Source organism: Pleurodeles waltl, chromosome 3_1, assembly GCF_031143425.1.
Source record: "Pleurodeles waltl isolate 20211129_DDA chromosome 3_1, aPleWal1.hap1.20221129, whole genome shotgun sequence".
NCBI lineage: Eukaryota > Metazoa > Chordata > Amphibia > Caudata > Salamandridae > Pleurodeles > Pleurodeles waltl.
This window is the reverse complement of record NC_090440.1, coordinates 351,191,398-351,208,215: the sequence shown is the minus strand read 5'-3', so window position 1 is coordinate 351,208,215 and position 16,818 is coordinate 351,191,398. Positions and strand designations below refer to the sequence as shown.

Here is a 16,818-nt window from a genome sequence, read left to right as displayed (position 1 = left end):
TCAGTGCATCATTTGGCTGACTCCCAAAGAAGGATCAACCAAACAAGGATCAGGCAGTCAGTAAAAATATTGAAATACATAATATATATCTGAAGCAGGACGCCATCTGTACCTGATTTTTACCTTCAACCAATTTTGGAAACATCACAACTGAAATCACCTGATATCGTGTTCTTTTATTGAGGCTTAGTTAATCTGATCTGGTGTTAGTTGTTGAAAGGAAATATCTTTCAGAAACTCCTCTTTCTATTTGTGATTCACTCTAGGTTACTGGGTATAGAATGACACAAGACATGGGGGGTCATTCTGACCCTGGCGGTCCATGACCGCCATGGCGGAGGGCGGCGGAAGCACCGCCAACAGGCTGGCGGTGCTTCCTGGGCTATTCTGACCGCGGCGGTAAAGCCACGGTCAGAAAAGGGGAACCAGGGAATCCTTCATGGCGGCGCTGCTTGCAGCACTGCCATGGGGATTCCGACCCCCTTCCCGCCAGCCTGTTTCTGGCAGTGTCCACCACCAGAATCAGGATGGTGGGAGCGGGTGCCGTGGGGCCCCTGGGGGCCCCTGCACTGCCCATGGCACTGCCCACTGGCATGGGCAGTGCAGGAGCCCCCTAACAGGGCCCCACAAAGATTTTCACTGTCTGCTTTGCAGACAGTGAAAATCGCGACGGGTACCACTGCACCCGTCACACCCCTGCAACTCCGCCGGCTCCATTCGGAGCCGGCTTCCTCGTTGCAGGGGCTTTCCCGCTGGGCCGGCGGGCGGCCTTTTGGCGGTCGCCCGCCGGCCCAGCAGGAAAGTTGGAATGACCGCGGTATGGTCATTCGGCAGTAACCGCATGGCGGGCGGCGACCGCCGCCCGCCGCGGTCAGAATGACCGCCATGGTCTTCCACAACGATCTACACATAGAGATACTAGAGCTCTTTAAACATAATGTGGGCTATGTGAAATCTGCATCCTGGCTATGGGAGACCTTTAAGGCCGCCATCTGTGGTGCATGTATAGCGAAACAATCAGGGGTCCTCAGGGCTATACAGAGTAGACTTGCCCAACTTGAACATGAGATCTGCGACTTGGAGTGAGACTACTCCTGCTCCCTTGACGGAGCCATGATGGCTGCAATCCAGAGAAAAATCACAGAATTCTCAGAGAAAGCTGAAAGGGAAACATTATTTACATAATGAAGAATAAGCTCGACGATACCGGGAGGGAGATAGACTGGGCAGAGCCCTGGCTAACCTACTACGCAAACCACGTGCCTCCACTTACGTGACCGAACTGCTGGACAACCAGCAAATTCTCCGAACCACAACCTAAAACCTGGTGGATGCCATGATTGCCTTTTATGCCAAACTATACAGAGCTACTCTGACTCGTTTGGAGAGTGAACTGAAGGAATACTTCTCATTTGGTTGGATCAAGCTCACTGTGAATTGCTTGACTCACCTATAACAATTGAATAATTAACTCAGGTCATCCGCGTCCTTCCAGGTGATAAGGCACCGGGCCTGGACATCTGACATCTGTCTTCTACAAAGAATTTGCTACAATACTTGCTCCATACATGCTGGCAACGTTTGAAGAATCACTAGAAAAGGGCTCTCTGCCCCCATCTCTCTGTGACGTAGTCATAGTGACGATCCTCAAGCCTCGAATACCAGCACAACATTGTGACTCTTGGAGTCTGCTCTCCATGTTAAACATCGACTATAAGATCTTTGCCAAGATCTTGGCTAATTGCTTCCTCACCCTGCTCCCCAAAATCCACCGGCTAGATCAATCCAAGTTCATACCGGGCTGATCCACATCACACAACTTACACACCATTTTTGCAATAATGTACAACCTCCAGCAATTGCTGCCCTATTGGATGACATCAATGACTTCGACTTCTTAGACTGGCCCTTTCTTTTTTTTACTGCTTGCGTGCATCAGTATGTTCTCCCAATTTATTTGCCAGATTCAGCTCCTTTTTAATCTTTCCACTGCCCAGGTGCAGTTAAATGGCAGACTGTCAGAGCCATTCCCGTTTACCCATGGAATATGTCAGGGTTGCCCACTTTCACCCATTCTTTTTGCAGTGGTGATGGAGCCCCTCGTAGCACAGCTGAGGCAGTGCCATGCCCACTGCAGCATCTGCTTTACCTCCAGGGGGCTGGTGGTTTCAATGTATGTTGATGATATCACCCTGTACATCCATAAACTGCAAGAGAACCTCACACCTCTGATGGGCCAAATAATCTGATTAGGTGGCTTCTCCGGCATTCAAATCAATCAGTTTTATTCCTGTTAACCAATTATACCCTGCCCTTCCCAGCGGAATTCTGGTTCAAATGGGCAACAGAGCTGGTCCGATATCTAGGGATCTGGTTAAACTGCGACCTAGACATGCTCTGGAAGATCAACTCTACCTTTTTCCCAGGGTGGGCTGAGTGTACCACACATGCAGTTATATGCCTTACATGCCCAGGTGCAGTATTTACACTACAGACTGCATTCAACTCCATACCAACCACATGTGGCCATTGAGGCAGATCAGGATGTGCGGTGGACCCTCACCACTGTGATTTACCTACCCTCCAAACCACCAAGGGCCGAGATCGACACAAGAGAATGCCTGAGCTGGGCTTGAGATGGCTAGCGGAGGCGAGCCAAACTTCCCCATCTCTATGCTCTGTCGATCCCCATTGGCCACAACCCTCAGCTGCCAAACTTGCTTGATGAGGGCACCAGAGCACGTGCCCACAAATGAGGCAACCTTCTCCGACCTACATCCAGGTGACCAATTTATGCCACTGTCTAAGGCCTCTGACAGGTCTCACCCCTCGCTCTTGCCCAGTGGGCCTATTGTCTCAGTCAGATGACATCTCTTTCACCCAACTACAGGCTGAGACTGATACATTTTAAATTCTTACACAGACTATATTGTATCCCCACACAACTCTATGCTGTGGTGATCACGATGACGTGCGCTGCTACTGCTGCGCGTCTCCACATGCCACCTTCAAACACCTAGCTTGGGACTGCCCGCGAGTAGTGATATTTCAGGTAGAGGTCCATTCGACCATACATGCCATCACTGGTCACCTCCCTCCACATACCCCACTGGTAGCCCTTTTAGGCTATGTCAAAGACGTCCCGACGGGCGATTGACGCCTAACTGCCATGTTTCTTCTCCTCACCAAAAGCAGATTAGCCATACACTTGGACTGCTGCCCAACCCCCACAGTGACAGCCTGGCTATGTGACACAGCCTATTTCCAGGAGTAACTTGTCAACTACTGGGAAATGATGGCTGTACAATCACGCCTGAAAGATATATGTGAACCCCTCCTTACATTGTTGCGCAGCAGTGATTTCTTAGCCTCCCTACAACTGGGACACAATCGCGAAGACAACTCCCCGCCCTCTTATCTATCCTAACGTTCCTCTCCCCTCCATAGGCTGCTATGCGACTCCGATACTCAATGACTATAGAAATAGTATGACTGTCTAAACACTGCTCCCACTCCTCAGCTTGCGATTGACCTGCATGGGTGGCCGACCTGTACTCTGCCCACCTCCACTCCTCACCTGGTAGCACCTACACATTTGGATGAGACCCTCTATGTCGGCTTTGGTGTCTGCCATGCTGTGAAACTGCGCCTCTTTCCTCCTCCCCTCTCCCACCCGAATTCCCCTTCACCCTCCTCTTCCCATTGTTACTAGCTGTACCTTCTGCATTGTGTTGTATACTTTAAATGCCAATAAAGAAATAAAAAAAGAAGGTATTCACCCCCTACTCTTGTGTCTCAACCATTAACTCCAGATATAATATCAAATTGCCTTTTCACTCCTGACATAGTCTGCCCCACACTACCCAAATTATACTGGACAAAACAAACATGCTGTATATTATGTTCAGTACAACATTCACATTCAAAGATTTAAGCTTTTGTGGCCATCATCATCCCACAAATGCTTAGTTAATGCTTACAGGTGGGGACCACAGTCACTTGTTTTTGGAGAGTGGCACTTACTTTTTCCTCATCAGAGTTTGACCCAGAGAAAGATAGAGGAAAACGCAAATGAAGGAAGGGAGGAAGACAGAAAAACAGTGACTAAGGGGGAAAGCTAGGATGAAAAAAAACCTGCAAGAGTAAAATAAAGGGAAAGGAAGAGTGGTACAGTGAAAGAAAGAGGCACAAGGACGAATGAACACTATGCACACTTGGTATTTTGTAATTCCGACATTTATCAGCAACGGCCACATGCTTCTGAGAAAAACGTTCCGCACCGGCACTTACATTTTACAAATTAAGCTCTGGTTCGCAGTTGTCCATGAGACTGCTGTGTGCGTTTCCTTATGTCATAAGCTTGCACAGGCAAAGATGACGTCATTTCAGTCACCTTCCACTTTGCACGTGTGTATCACCTGCCTTATTCAATGGTTTACATCATCAGGACTAGTCAGAAATCATTCTTGCATTTGCCTGCGAGTTGCCACTTGCAATGTGATTTGTATGACAGGTCTTGTGCGTAAGATAGCCCTTACTATCCCCTACCATTAGACTCCAAATATTGCTCACTCTTGTCATTGTTTCACTCACTTTACAAGAACACCTCTGGCGCAGCCTATGTGCAAGCAGATTGGGTTTTAACCACCATGTAAAACCCACAACCTGGGGGGGCTCGTCATATGTCCTCTGCGCGTTTGCCCTTGCTACAGTAGCATAGTAGTGCAAACCAGTATAGCTTAGCTAATATTTTTATTATGAGACCCTTGCAACGTCTTGATGTTTGCTCTTTGTGTACATTTATTCGTGTTTGTGTGTTATCAATGTATAGGGCTGTTGAAAAAATGATTTCTCATCACAGCACTTTTTCATAATTTGCAACTTTCTAATGTACGTTTTTGTGCATGTGTAATTCCAACAACCAATGCCGAGCACTTCTTAAGAAACAAGAGCTACCTTTCCACACATCTTTCCACTGTGCAACAATATAAAACCTCATGGTGCGGGCCGGGACGCAAGGTGCACCAGATAGAGGCCTGCGAGAAAATGCCTGCAGAGGGCGGGCCGCCAGGTGGACGAAGGTGCCAAGCCTGTGAAGGCGATTGGTTGGTGTGGTTCAAACCCGCCAATGAAAAGCTGCATCGGCACAAGGCAAAGGGGTCAAAAGGTGGCAAAGCGCCCCTTGGGAGCAGGTTACCTTGGGTGTACTGCATTAGTGAACTGGTTGCCCCCTCTAAAACAACACCAGGGGTGGCTTGCCTTTGGGGAGAGGACGTGCAGTTAAGGAACAGATACATGGTTATTCACCTGAGAAGATCAAAAACAGACCAGGAGGCAAAAGGGAAATACTCTCCCCTCTATTGCCTAGAAGACAACAAATGCTGTCCAGTGTGCAACATACATGAATACTTTAAGCATGGAATATGAGAAGGCCAACCACTTTCCAGACACACAGACGGGTCATACCTAAGCTGCTTCCAGTTTATCGCAGTGCTGAGGCAGGTTGTGGGACAGGCAGGGCTTCCCCCAAACCATTGGGTCACACTCTTTCAGCAGTGGCTGGCGGGCTGATCGGAGAAGGGATAAAGAGACTGGGCAGATGGGCTTTAGGAGGTTTCAAGGAGTACACACCACTGGCAGCCCTCTGAATCTTCTTTCTTTCATGATCGGCCCCATTAGACGGTGAGTGTAGAGTATGGCTCCTGGGCCACTCATATCAAAAGGGTGCAGTGTTGGGCAGCAGCAAGGAAGGATTACAAAGGGATCTGGTTGAGTACCACAGCAGTAACATGGCTGGATCAACTAGGAATAAGATGGGACCAGCTGCTGCCTTTTGTTCAAAATGCCTTACTTCGAGAAGAGAAACCAGATGCAGTGCTCAAACATCTAGGAGGCAATGACTTGGCTTGCTTTTGGGGAAGGACCTGTTAGGGGCTATGGTATCTGTGCTCATGGAGGTGGCAAGGATGTTGCGCTCAGAAGGTGTTTTGTGGTCTGAGATGATAGGATAGTCTGATGAGGGGCAAGGCCCCATGGGGCGCTCAAGAGATGTAGGCGAAAATTAAACATATCCATGGCGAAGGTTTGCAAGGCCAATGCCTGGGGATCGATAAGGCACAGGTTCATCAATGTCAGGTCACCAGGGTACTATGCAGAAGACGGTGTTCATCTGACAGGAGTAGGGATGAATATGTTTTTGCTCAACTTAGTGGATGCTTTAGAAACTACTAGGATTCTCCTGACGGCATAGAAAAGGGGGAGCTGCCCATGGTTGAGAAACTGCAGGCAGGGTGGCGGAGCAAAGCAAAAAGCCAGAAGGAAAGTAAACAGCCTGAGAAGGAGAGTTGCTCTTACAAGTTCCTTGGGATGCCTTACAGCAGGGGTCTGCGGGAGCAGGCTTGGCCAAAAAGGGGGTCAGCGTTGGACGGGAATGGTGCTTGCAGCCCGGGAAAGGACTGAGGGCCGTCCACATAGAGGTTGGTAGCAAGAGTAGCCTAGCTGCCGTCAGGAGCTAGACACCTGCAGCAGATGCCAACAGTCAAAGTCTGAACAGGAATAATGGCAGCAAACAGGCAGGGAAATCATGATAAAAGACGGTAGCATAATAGAACATATGTATGACTATAAGATGCAATGTTTTATGAACCATGTATGTTAGCTGTATTGAAGTGCGGCCATGTTAACTTCCACAAACGACTTCCCTGATGATTTGTGGCAGTCGAAAGGGGGTAGAAAGGAAAGTTTAATGGCTGGGAGAACACCTGGAGGTACTTGCATGTCTAGAAAGGTCTATTTTTTGGTCAGCTATAAACATGGAGATTATTATGCTAGGACCCTATGTGAAGGACAGTGAGCCGTGTCAGGGAATTGGGGCGTTGAGAATGTTCAGGCTTCACTATGAGTCTGAGCAGATATTCTAGAAGAAAGGAATGGAGTGTTTGGGCTGCATTCATCAATATGGCACAATATAATATAGGGTTTGTGAGGTTTATTTTTTTATAATGTTAGGAATATATTTCTTGTTTGTTTTTATTCGCCTTTGATAATCGTTGCTATAATTGCTATGCATTTACTGTGTACGAGGAAAGGGTCTGTGCTCACCTGTGGGCAGGTGGTGGGGCTAAAACTATGAAGCTGAGTTTTAAAGTAGTTTGAAGTCATCAATCTACCACTGCAGGGCGGGCAATAAACATGTCGTTGCTATAGGCTAACAAAAGTCAAATGTGGTTTTACGTAACTCCAGTACGTTCAAACGGGCACATAGGTATCTGCTGATTCCCATTTGAGGGCAAATAAAGCGTCATCCCGCTGACGTTTACGCCGGCCCCAAACATTAGGCCTTACGCAAGGACCTCACGCTCGTCTCGGTCCAGCATATTTGCGGTTTATAACACACTATAAACGAGCAAGATGTGCACAATGGGCCCTCAGTGTGTTCAGTGCATTCTCTATTCAGTCGCAGTGCCTTATAACTGCTGAACTCATGACGTCTCAGGCGCCCACAATGCAAGCCCTCCAATGGTATACCCAGGGCCTTCCACAGACTGTTTGGCAACGGGTCTCGCTTCACTGAAGTAATTAGAGTGCATCATGTGGTCTCATGTCCCGGAGGAGAGGATGTGGAGATGATGCCACCAAGGTTTCCAAGAAGGGCCTTGCCCCTGTATAATACGCCACTTGTAAACACACACAGACGTCCTTCTGTTCATGTGTTACAGCCTGTTTAAAAGAGCCCGATGCATCTACCTCAGCTAACGCTGGAGAGCCTAACAATTTCCCATGTTTTCATGTGTCCAATATTTTCGTTGTCTTCCTTAGTTAGCGAGACTAATTTCCTTATATTCTGCTTATTACTGTGACTTTTTTCTCTGGTGAAAACAGGCGGTTTGTGCTGAGTCTCAAAGTCCACCAAAACAATGGCGTGTGCGTGGTGCAGACTCAGAAAAGGTTCAGTACTCTCCTGTTCAAAGTTCAAATGTATTCTTCCTTGGCCATCTCATTTACAACTAAACGCAACAACACATCAGTTTGGAAAAATAATATCGGCTATAGACGTAAGGAATTAAAAGTATACAAATAAAATATATTTCTTTGTGGATATGATTTAGAAAAGTGCCACTGGCCGCATAATGACCACTTCAGGAGGCTGTTAAATGTGCTCTTGCAAAATCAACCAGAGGTTTGCGAAATATATAAAAACATCGTTTTACTTGAGCACCAGATTGTACACAACAAACAATGACAAAGCCAACAGTTCAGCACTCACAGTAAGTTGCAGAGTGTTTGCTTCTGAAAGTGGATGATACTGTTTATTATTTATGTAGATTTCTGTTTGCTCTGTTAAGAAAATATGTGTAGGGACTGACGGGACAAATTACCTTAATACTTCAGGACAGGGTTATTATTTTTTTACAGTTTGACTCCAGGTTTTATCTTACTAATATTTGCATAAGAGCACTACTAAGGACTTGGGATGTCTAGACAATCGAACCATGATGGAGTAGAAGATTTCACTGTCCTGGTATGAGCGCTGCATAACTTGAAAAGGGAAACAATGAGTTAAAAAAATTAAAGCAACTGACAGTGCTTAACTGAATATGTGTGTGCACGGGGCCCAATTATTTTCCTAGATGTCTGCTACTGTATGCTGTAGTTGCTAAACGCCAGATTTATTCCCACTTTTTCCTCAATCTTCCACCACCCTAATCTTCCTATCTTTATTTCACTCTTAAAAATTATCTAATTCTCTCACATGTCACTGCTTTCCTATATTTTTGGTCTGCCTTATTTCTCTCTTTTCTGCCTGTCTCTAGGCACTGAGCTCATAAAATATAATCCTTCAATTGCTCCAAAATTACAATTCAAGACATTTAAAATCGCAGCCCAAAAGGGTCACAAAGGACTCACTCAGGACATCAAGATCCTTACATCACGAAGGGACAGAGATACATTGCACGTCTTGATATTAGAGTTATGTAGGTATGTGTGACTACAGCTCATATGTCACCTCATCCTGGGTCTCACTTGTCCTTAACCTGTTTCATTGTTTAAAAGGTTCCTTAGTTAGAATAGTTACAATGGTTCGTGTCATATATCTCTCTGGCGGATCTTCTAAATGCAAGAATCTTGCACCTCCTGCAATCCTTGAGAAGGTACAAAAACGTCATGTACATTGCCCTAATCTTGTTTGATTGAAGGCAGAACAAACTACCTGTCAGCAAATATAAGCATTGGAATAAAACCTGTTTATTTTGTACTCTCATTTTGAACAAAGATAAGCATCTCTGTAAATTCATCCAATATGGCATCTAATGTATTTATGGGAGCTGGTGCAAATATTTTACTGCTCTTTTGTTGTTACCCAAGTAGTCACAGTTTAATAATAAATGAATTGCTGTGACCCTTTGTTCTGGCCACTTCAGGCCACTAGAGACACTGAGAGGGGGACTAACACATCCCCCAGAAGCCCTGCTGTGAGGAAGCAGGGGGGCATTACAGCATCGGTCGGGCGCTTGTAAAAGGCCCAGACCTATGACCACCTGGTAAGATCCTTTCCATCTATGCACTTTTTAACAGCTAATGCGATTGGGACAGGGAGCACGCTTCCTGTAAGACTGGGTGATCCCAGGACCCACTGGATAGAGGAGGGGTCTTTTTTCATGCAGGCTGGGCACTATTGAAGGAGGCTCACCCTTTGGTTCCATGTTTCTCTCTTTAACTCATTTACCCCTCTTTCCACTATAGACAATAGGCAAGTGTAAATTGTCCTCAGCTGTTGTTGACCCTATTGGCTCCGAAATTGGAAACCTTGGTTTCTTCTTCTTTTTCTGCCTGTGAGTACAGACTTACCAAGATTGAGGAATCGATCATCAATCTGAATGGGAACCTCAATGTGAGGCCCAATAACGTTAGTGTCGGGCACAACACCCAAGACCATGGACAAAGCAGACTGGGGTCTGATTTGAGTTCATCATTGTTGGACTTTTTCCCTTATGTAGGGTCGTACCCAATCTTTTTGCCTCCTGCCTCCTATTTTGTCTGACCTGTTGTTGGCTTTTGAACTCTGAGCACTTTACCACTGCTAACCAGTGCTAAAGTGCAAATGCTCTCTGTGTAAATTGTATTGTTGATTGGTTTTCCATGATTGGCATATTTGATTTACTGGTAAGTTCCTAGTACAGTGCACTAGAGGTGCCCAGGGCATGTAGATCAAAAGCTACTAATGGACATTCAGCACTGGTTGTGCCACCCACATTAGTAGCCCTGTAAACATGGTTCAGACCTGCCATTGCAGGGTCGGTGTGTGCAGTTTTAACCTGCAAATTCGACTTGTCAAGTGTACCCCATTGCCAGGCCTAAAACTTTTCTTTTCTTACATGTAAGTCACCCTTAAGGTAGGCCCTGGGTAGCCCCATGGGCAGGGTGCAGTGTATGTTTAAGGTAGGACATATACTAATGTGTTTTATATGTCCTAACAGTAAAATACTGACAAATTCGTTTTTCACTGTTGCAAGGCCTGACCCTCTCATGAGTTAACATGGGGACTGCCTTTAAATATGATTAAAGCATAGATTCCCTTTGGTAGCGGATAGACATGTGGAGTTTGGGATCTCTGAGCTCACAATTTAAAAATACATCTTTAAGTAAAGTTGGTTTTAAGATTGAGTGTTTGAAAATGCCACTTTTAGAAGGTGGGCATGTTCTTGCTTAAACCATTCTGTGACTCTGCCTGTTTGTGGATTCCCTGTCTGGGTCAGTTTGACAGTTGGGCTGTTTGCACCTCTCTCTAGACAGTGACACAAATGGAGCTGGGGTGTAGCCTGCATATCCTGATGAGCCATCTGTGCCAGAAGGGAGGGGAGAAGTGGTCACTTACACCTGAAAGGGCTGTGCCTGCCCTCACACAATGCAGTCTCCAACCCCCTGGTGTGTGTCTGCGGCCTGGCCTGGGCAAGGCAGGATTTCACAAACAAGAGAGACTTTCCTTTGAAGTAAGCCTACTTCAAAGGCCAGAATGGGTATAAGAAGGGCACCCCAAACCACAGACTTTAGATAACTTCTGGACATCAAGAGGAACCTCTGCCTGGAGAAGAGCTGAAGAGCTGAGGAGAAGTGCTGCCCTGCCTGTGACTGTGCTTTGTGGAGCTATCCTGCAGTTGCTGCTTTTGCCTGGTGAAACGGGACAAAGACTGGACTTTGTTGTGCATTCCTGCTTGTGAAGAAATCTCCAAGGGCTTGTCCTGAGCTTGCCTCCTGTTGTAGAAGTCTCAGGGCCATCAAAGACTTCCCCTGCCAGCATCCGGACTCTCTTCTGAGACTCCTGCCCTGCCAAGTGGTGCCCTATCCAGTTCCTGGGGCCTTGACAGGTGAAGCTGGCAGACCAAGATTGAAAATCCACATACAGACTGGCGTGTGGGGAAATGCCGCACCATCAGCTTTGCAGCTGAAATCGACGCACCGCCAGCAGTGCGGCTGGAAGAACGACGCAAATGGCTGCATCGCTAATGGAGGCTGGTAACATTGCAACCCACACAGTGCGGTTTTGCTAATGCCGTGCGGCAGGATTTTCCACGCAGACCTTGCTGGGTGCAGAAAAATGACGCAATGCTGTCCCAGACCCGAGTGCTACCCGGATCGATGCATTGCTCTCCTGCGGAGAGGAAAAACTACGCATGCCGACCCAACTGGAGAAGGAGAAACGATGCATTGTCTCGCTTGCAGGTGAAAAAGCGACGCTCCGCTTACCTTTTTCGACCCACATTCGCCTGTGCGTGTTATTTTGATGCTACCCAGGTACTTTTCAACGATAACAGTATTTTACCTGTTTACAAAAGGATTCAAGACTCTTTTGCTTTTAAAACTAATAACTTGACTTGCGTATGGTGGATTTTTGTCATTTTGGTCTTGTTTTGTTTAGATAAATATTTCCTATTTTTTTAAACCTGTGTTGTGTCATTTTGTAGTGTTTTCATTGAGTTACTCTGTGTGTTGGTACAAATACTTTACACCTAGAACTCTGAAGTTAAGCCTGTCTGCTCATGCCAAGCTACCAAGGGGGTGGGCGGATGTAGCTGAAGGTGATTCTCCTTTACCCTGACCAGAGTGAGGGTCCATGCTTGGAGAGGAGGTAACCTGACTACCAACCAAAGACCGAATTTCTAACAATCATTTGTCCCTGGAGAAGGACAAGGCACTTTTTCTCACCCAGGGTTTTCCCCTCACCCGGAATTTACAACCTTCGCCCACCAGTGCCTTCGCAATCTTCCTGTCGCCCTGGTCAGGGACCCAGGGCTGCTGGGAGCTTGTCAGAAGATTTAAATTTTGAGGTCCAGTTGGCAGGGCCACCAGCCGTGGCGATCCATTTAATGCTAACTTCCTGTCAAGCAACTATTCCTTCTCCTCTGAACGTTGTTATACACTATCTAGACCTTCCCGTGGCTGCTACACTTTATGTTATTGTCTTGGCTAATGTCCCTATGCTGGCACCTAACACAACCAAAAACTATGGCCAGCTTAAAAACAAAGGGCCTCATTATGAGTTTGGTGGGCAGCGGAGGCTGCCCGACAAACTCGTTCTGCCTTCAGGCTGCCTGTGTGGCCTGAATACCACTGGCCCCATTAAGTATTCACCACAGGGCTGGTGGGTGGAAAAAGCATTTCCGCCCATCGGCCCTGCGGTGAACAAGGCCTTAACATTGACACTGGCGCCGGCGCCAATGTGGCGGTGCGGCGGGAGCAGCAGCACCCGTCGCGGATTCCACTGCTTGTTATTCGGGGAGTGGAATGCGCATGCGGGCGGCAGCCTGGCAGTGCCAACGGACGGACCACGGTGGCTCCCCCACAGTCCTAATAGGGTGGTCGGACTGTCCTGTCTGCGGCAGTCTGACCACCATCTTGAGACTGCCACACTTGTAATGAGGGCCAAAGTGTTTGAGCTAATTGTAGCGTTTATGTAGGCACATTTATTTTAGATTGGGTGTGAGGCCTGTGTCATTTTATTCCTCTTATTATTTTAGCAAGGCTTCATTTTAGTGGCAATGAGTTATTTTTATCAGTTCCCCTGCCATGCAGAATTTGTTATTCATTTCTTTGCACAGCATTTTCATCTTGTGCTCACTCCAAGGCTGCACACAATAGTTTACCGGGTATTGCCGGTCCAAAGAGTACAATGTCTACTGTCTTATCTTGTTGTCAAGTCAGGGCAGTTCTCACAACAACAAGATGATTTATTATAAAACAACATGCTGCCCCAACCTCCTTAGAGGGGACCTTACAGCTAGCCTGCCATCTCATGCTGCACGTCGTCATAGTTTCTGCTGAAACTCCACACTTCCTTTTCGTCTACATGGCAGGACTCCCAGCAGACTAACAGACCATTCCTTTGCCTCTGAACAGAGTTATGGGGATTGGGCTTACTTCCCGGGACTAGATGGGCGGATTAGGGCTACCACTGCTATTTGCTCTCATGTAGAATCTTGGTAGTGTAGGTAGAGATATTAGATACATTATTGTGACAATATGGTGAGACTTTTCTTGTGTCTCACTTTCCTGGCCACTGCTGTAATAGTGTTGTGCTTCATTATTCTCAATCGCAGTTCATGCCTTTTTACATAGAACGCATTTTCTTTTAAAAACCTATTGAACCAATTCCTGGTTTTGTTTGTCTTTGCATGTATGAGACTTGTAGAACTAAGAAAAAGGGCTACAATCTGTTCTTCCATGATCTCCCGGAGAAGTCTGAGTGCCATGCGATAGGCCGCCACAAGTCACTTTTTCCTCTGGTACTTGTGAGGTGGTGTTAGCTAGTCGGAAGGGTTAAGCCGACAGCTGTCACACTGTGTGAAATCCGACTCCCATCCCCACGCTCGGTGGTCCTGCCCGCCAAAATCCAGTTGTCTCGTTACCACAACAGGAGTCCTACGACAAAAGTAATACACTGGTTTCATAAAAGTTTAGGGTATGACCTACTTCTGTTTAATGAAATTATAATGGCCAGGAGCGTTCCCTGGGTTGGCCCTCAATCAAAGACCCGGGCAGATGACTGTATAGTGGTTAGTTATAACAAACCACGTTTAGCCTTTTTTTTCTGTTAACCCAATACCTGACTCTATTAAAGCCATCGTTGACAGCTATCTAAGTACTCCGTCTAGGTTTCTTTTATAAGCCACCATTCCCACATCCCAATGGGCCTAATGGCCCTATTGTTCCTCAGACAATTGATGGCCCTTTAAATTCTGTCCCGGTGAACAAGCCTGAGGGTAATGTTTTCACCTCTAATCAATTTGCTCCTTTAAGTTCATTATGTGATAATGATTGACTGTATAATTATGTTGCCGGGGGCTCACCTGCTCATTTGAGGGAGCACAAGCTTCCTGTTTGGCTGCTGTTCTGTTGAAGTTTCCCAACTCTTTCAGTTTACTTGTAGTTAGTTTTTATAATGCTCCAACCTTGCCTGGAGCTCCTAGTCACACAGCATCCCTTAATACTGTCTTTGATTCTCTGCCTAAGGCTTGCCTAGAGAATAGTTATGTATTTCTTGCTGGAGATTTTAACTTACATCCTTACCTGAATGGGTGCTTCAACCAGTTAGGTAATTTGGCCAGTAATTCCTCAGATTCCCTGCACTCTCTCCTGAGGGAGACTTCATGAATTCTTACTAGCTAAGTACAATCTGGTTTCTACCTCTCTCTCTGACTGTGATACTTCCCTAGAAGGGAATATCCCCACCATTACTAGTCAAGGTGTCAATAGCGTTATTGACTTTTATTTTCATTTCTCCTTTTTGTAACCATGTATGGATATATCTATAGATAGATCTATATATATATATATATAGATCTATCTATAGATATGTCCATGTAGATAGATAGATATAGAGGGATAGATCTATACATATATATTTGTATATATATATATATATATATACATATATATATAGATCACTTTTGTCAATACACGTGTGGTTTCCCTGGGGGCTTCGATCGGCTCCCAGGAAAACCAGACCCACATATAAAAGTGATCTATATATATGTATATATATATATATATATGTATATAGATATATATATATATTTGCCACCAGTTGTCTTGCAGTTGCAGCTTGCGTCTTCAAAGCAATCCACATACTTAAACTGACGCATTTCAACTGTAGCTTTTAGGCAGCAATAAAAAAGTCAAGTAAGTATTGTGATTATGTTTCTGCTACAAAAGGATCAGACTTTTGTCTAGTGGCAGTTTTAGTGCCATAAATAAGCGCAGAAGGTTTATATGCCTACTGCAAAGAGCAAATCTGTATTTTATGTAAATAGCTGAGTACATTAGTAAAGTCAGCCATTACCTGAGCTATAATACAAATGAAGTGTATGTGCGAGGTGGGGGGTGGCTATGGAGAGATGAAGGGCACTTTTGCTGGGTGGTAATGAGGGAATCCGAGCAGGAGGGAGTGGGAGCACCAATAATGATTGTTGGACTGGGCGCAGGAGGTGCTAAAGACTGTGACGAATGGTATGTGACAAGGTATTTTTTGAGTGTCTTGAAAGAACGTGCTGATTGAGGGAAGAAGCGCAGGTAAGGTGGCCTCTACTGTTGCACGTATCTCAAACACACCATCGATTTTGTGACTGTCTACGTAGGCTAGTTTTTTAGAGCAACAGTTTAGCCAATAGCAGAGATGGCATCTTGATGGATGACTGCTGCCGTCACTCGGGTTATAGAGGACAGCTCTGACATAGGATCAGAGACTGAGACATCAGATACTGAGACAGCTTCTGAGGGAGAGGACAATGGCGCAGACTCTGGGAGTGATTTTTCAGTCGTAGGAGTCCCATTCGATAACTCCTTTTCCAGTAAATTATGAGGGAGGTGATGAGGACAGTCCTGCTGTCCCTTCGCAAGCACAATCTGTGCAACGGGGTAATAGTGGGTTAGCCCAACCCAGAGAGCAGGTGAATGCGGCGGAAAGCAGATGGAGAGAGTGCTCTGTTGGAAGCTCCCCAATTTAGTTCAGCACCAAATTCCACCGCCCACATCGTATTGTGGAGACATCAAAATTATCTATCACAAAACAAACTGGTTTTGTAAGGCAGGCACCTGTGTTTTTGGTCCTGGGTTCGGCGGCCCAAACATTTCTGGAAACTAGACATTCAGGGGAGTCCACAGAGATGTGACTTGTGTGGATTCCCCAAAGTTTTCTTACCCAGAATACCCTGCAAAGCTGAAATGTTGAATAAAAACTCTATTTTTCTCGCATTTCTGTCACACAAACTACAGGAATATGCTGGGATCCACAAAATTCCTACCACCCAGTGATTCCTCACCTGTCCTGATAAAAACACTACCCCACTTGAGTGCCTATACCTAGTGCCTGCGTCAGGAATGGATCACCCCAGGGTCAACAGCTGCCTCATGTAAGGACCAACATTGACCGTTGTGTGAGCTATTCCTGTCGCGGGCACCAGGCCTGCCTACACAAATGAGGTACCATTTTTATCAGGAGACTTGGGGGAATGCTGGATGGAAGGAAATTTGTGGCTTCTCTCAGATTCCAGAACTTTCTGTCACCGAAATGTGAGGAAAATGTGTTTTTTTAGCCCAATTTTGAGGTTTGCAAAGGATTCTGGGTAACAGAACCTGGTTACAGCCCCACAAGTCACCCCATCTTGGATTCCCCTAGGTCTCTAGTTTTCAAAAATGCACAGGTTTGGTAGGTTTCCCTAGGTGCCGGCTGAGCTAGAGGCCAAAATCTACAGGTAGGTACTTTGCAAAAAACACCTCTGTTTTCTGTCAAAAAATGGGATGTGTCCACATTGTGTTTTGGGG

The 16,818-nt window shown here is 46.1% G+C and overlaps 1 protein-coding gene across 1 annotated transcript in view; it reads left to right on the top strand.

Moving 5' to 3' along the window:
• Nucleotides 1–16,818, top strand: part of SHC4 (SHC adaptor protein 4) — a 271,212-nt gene that overhangs the window by 67,156 nt on the left and 187,238 nt on the right. The gene's annotated exons all lie outside the window — the stretch shown is intronic.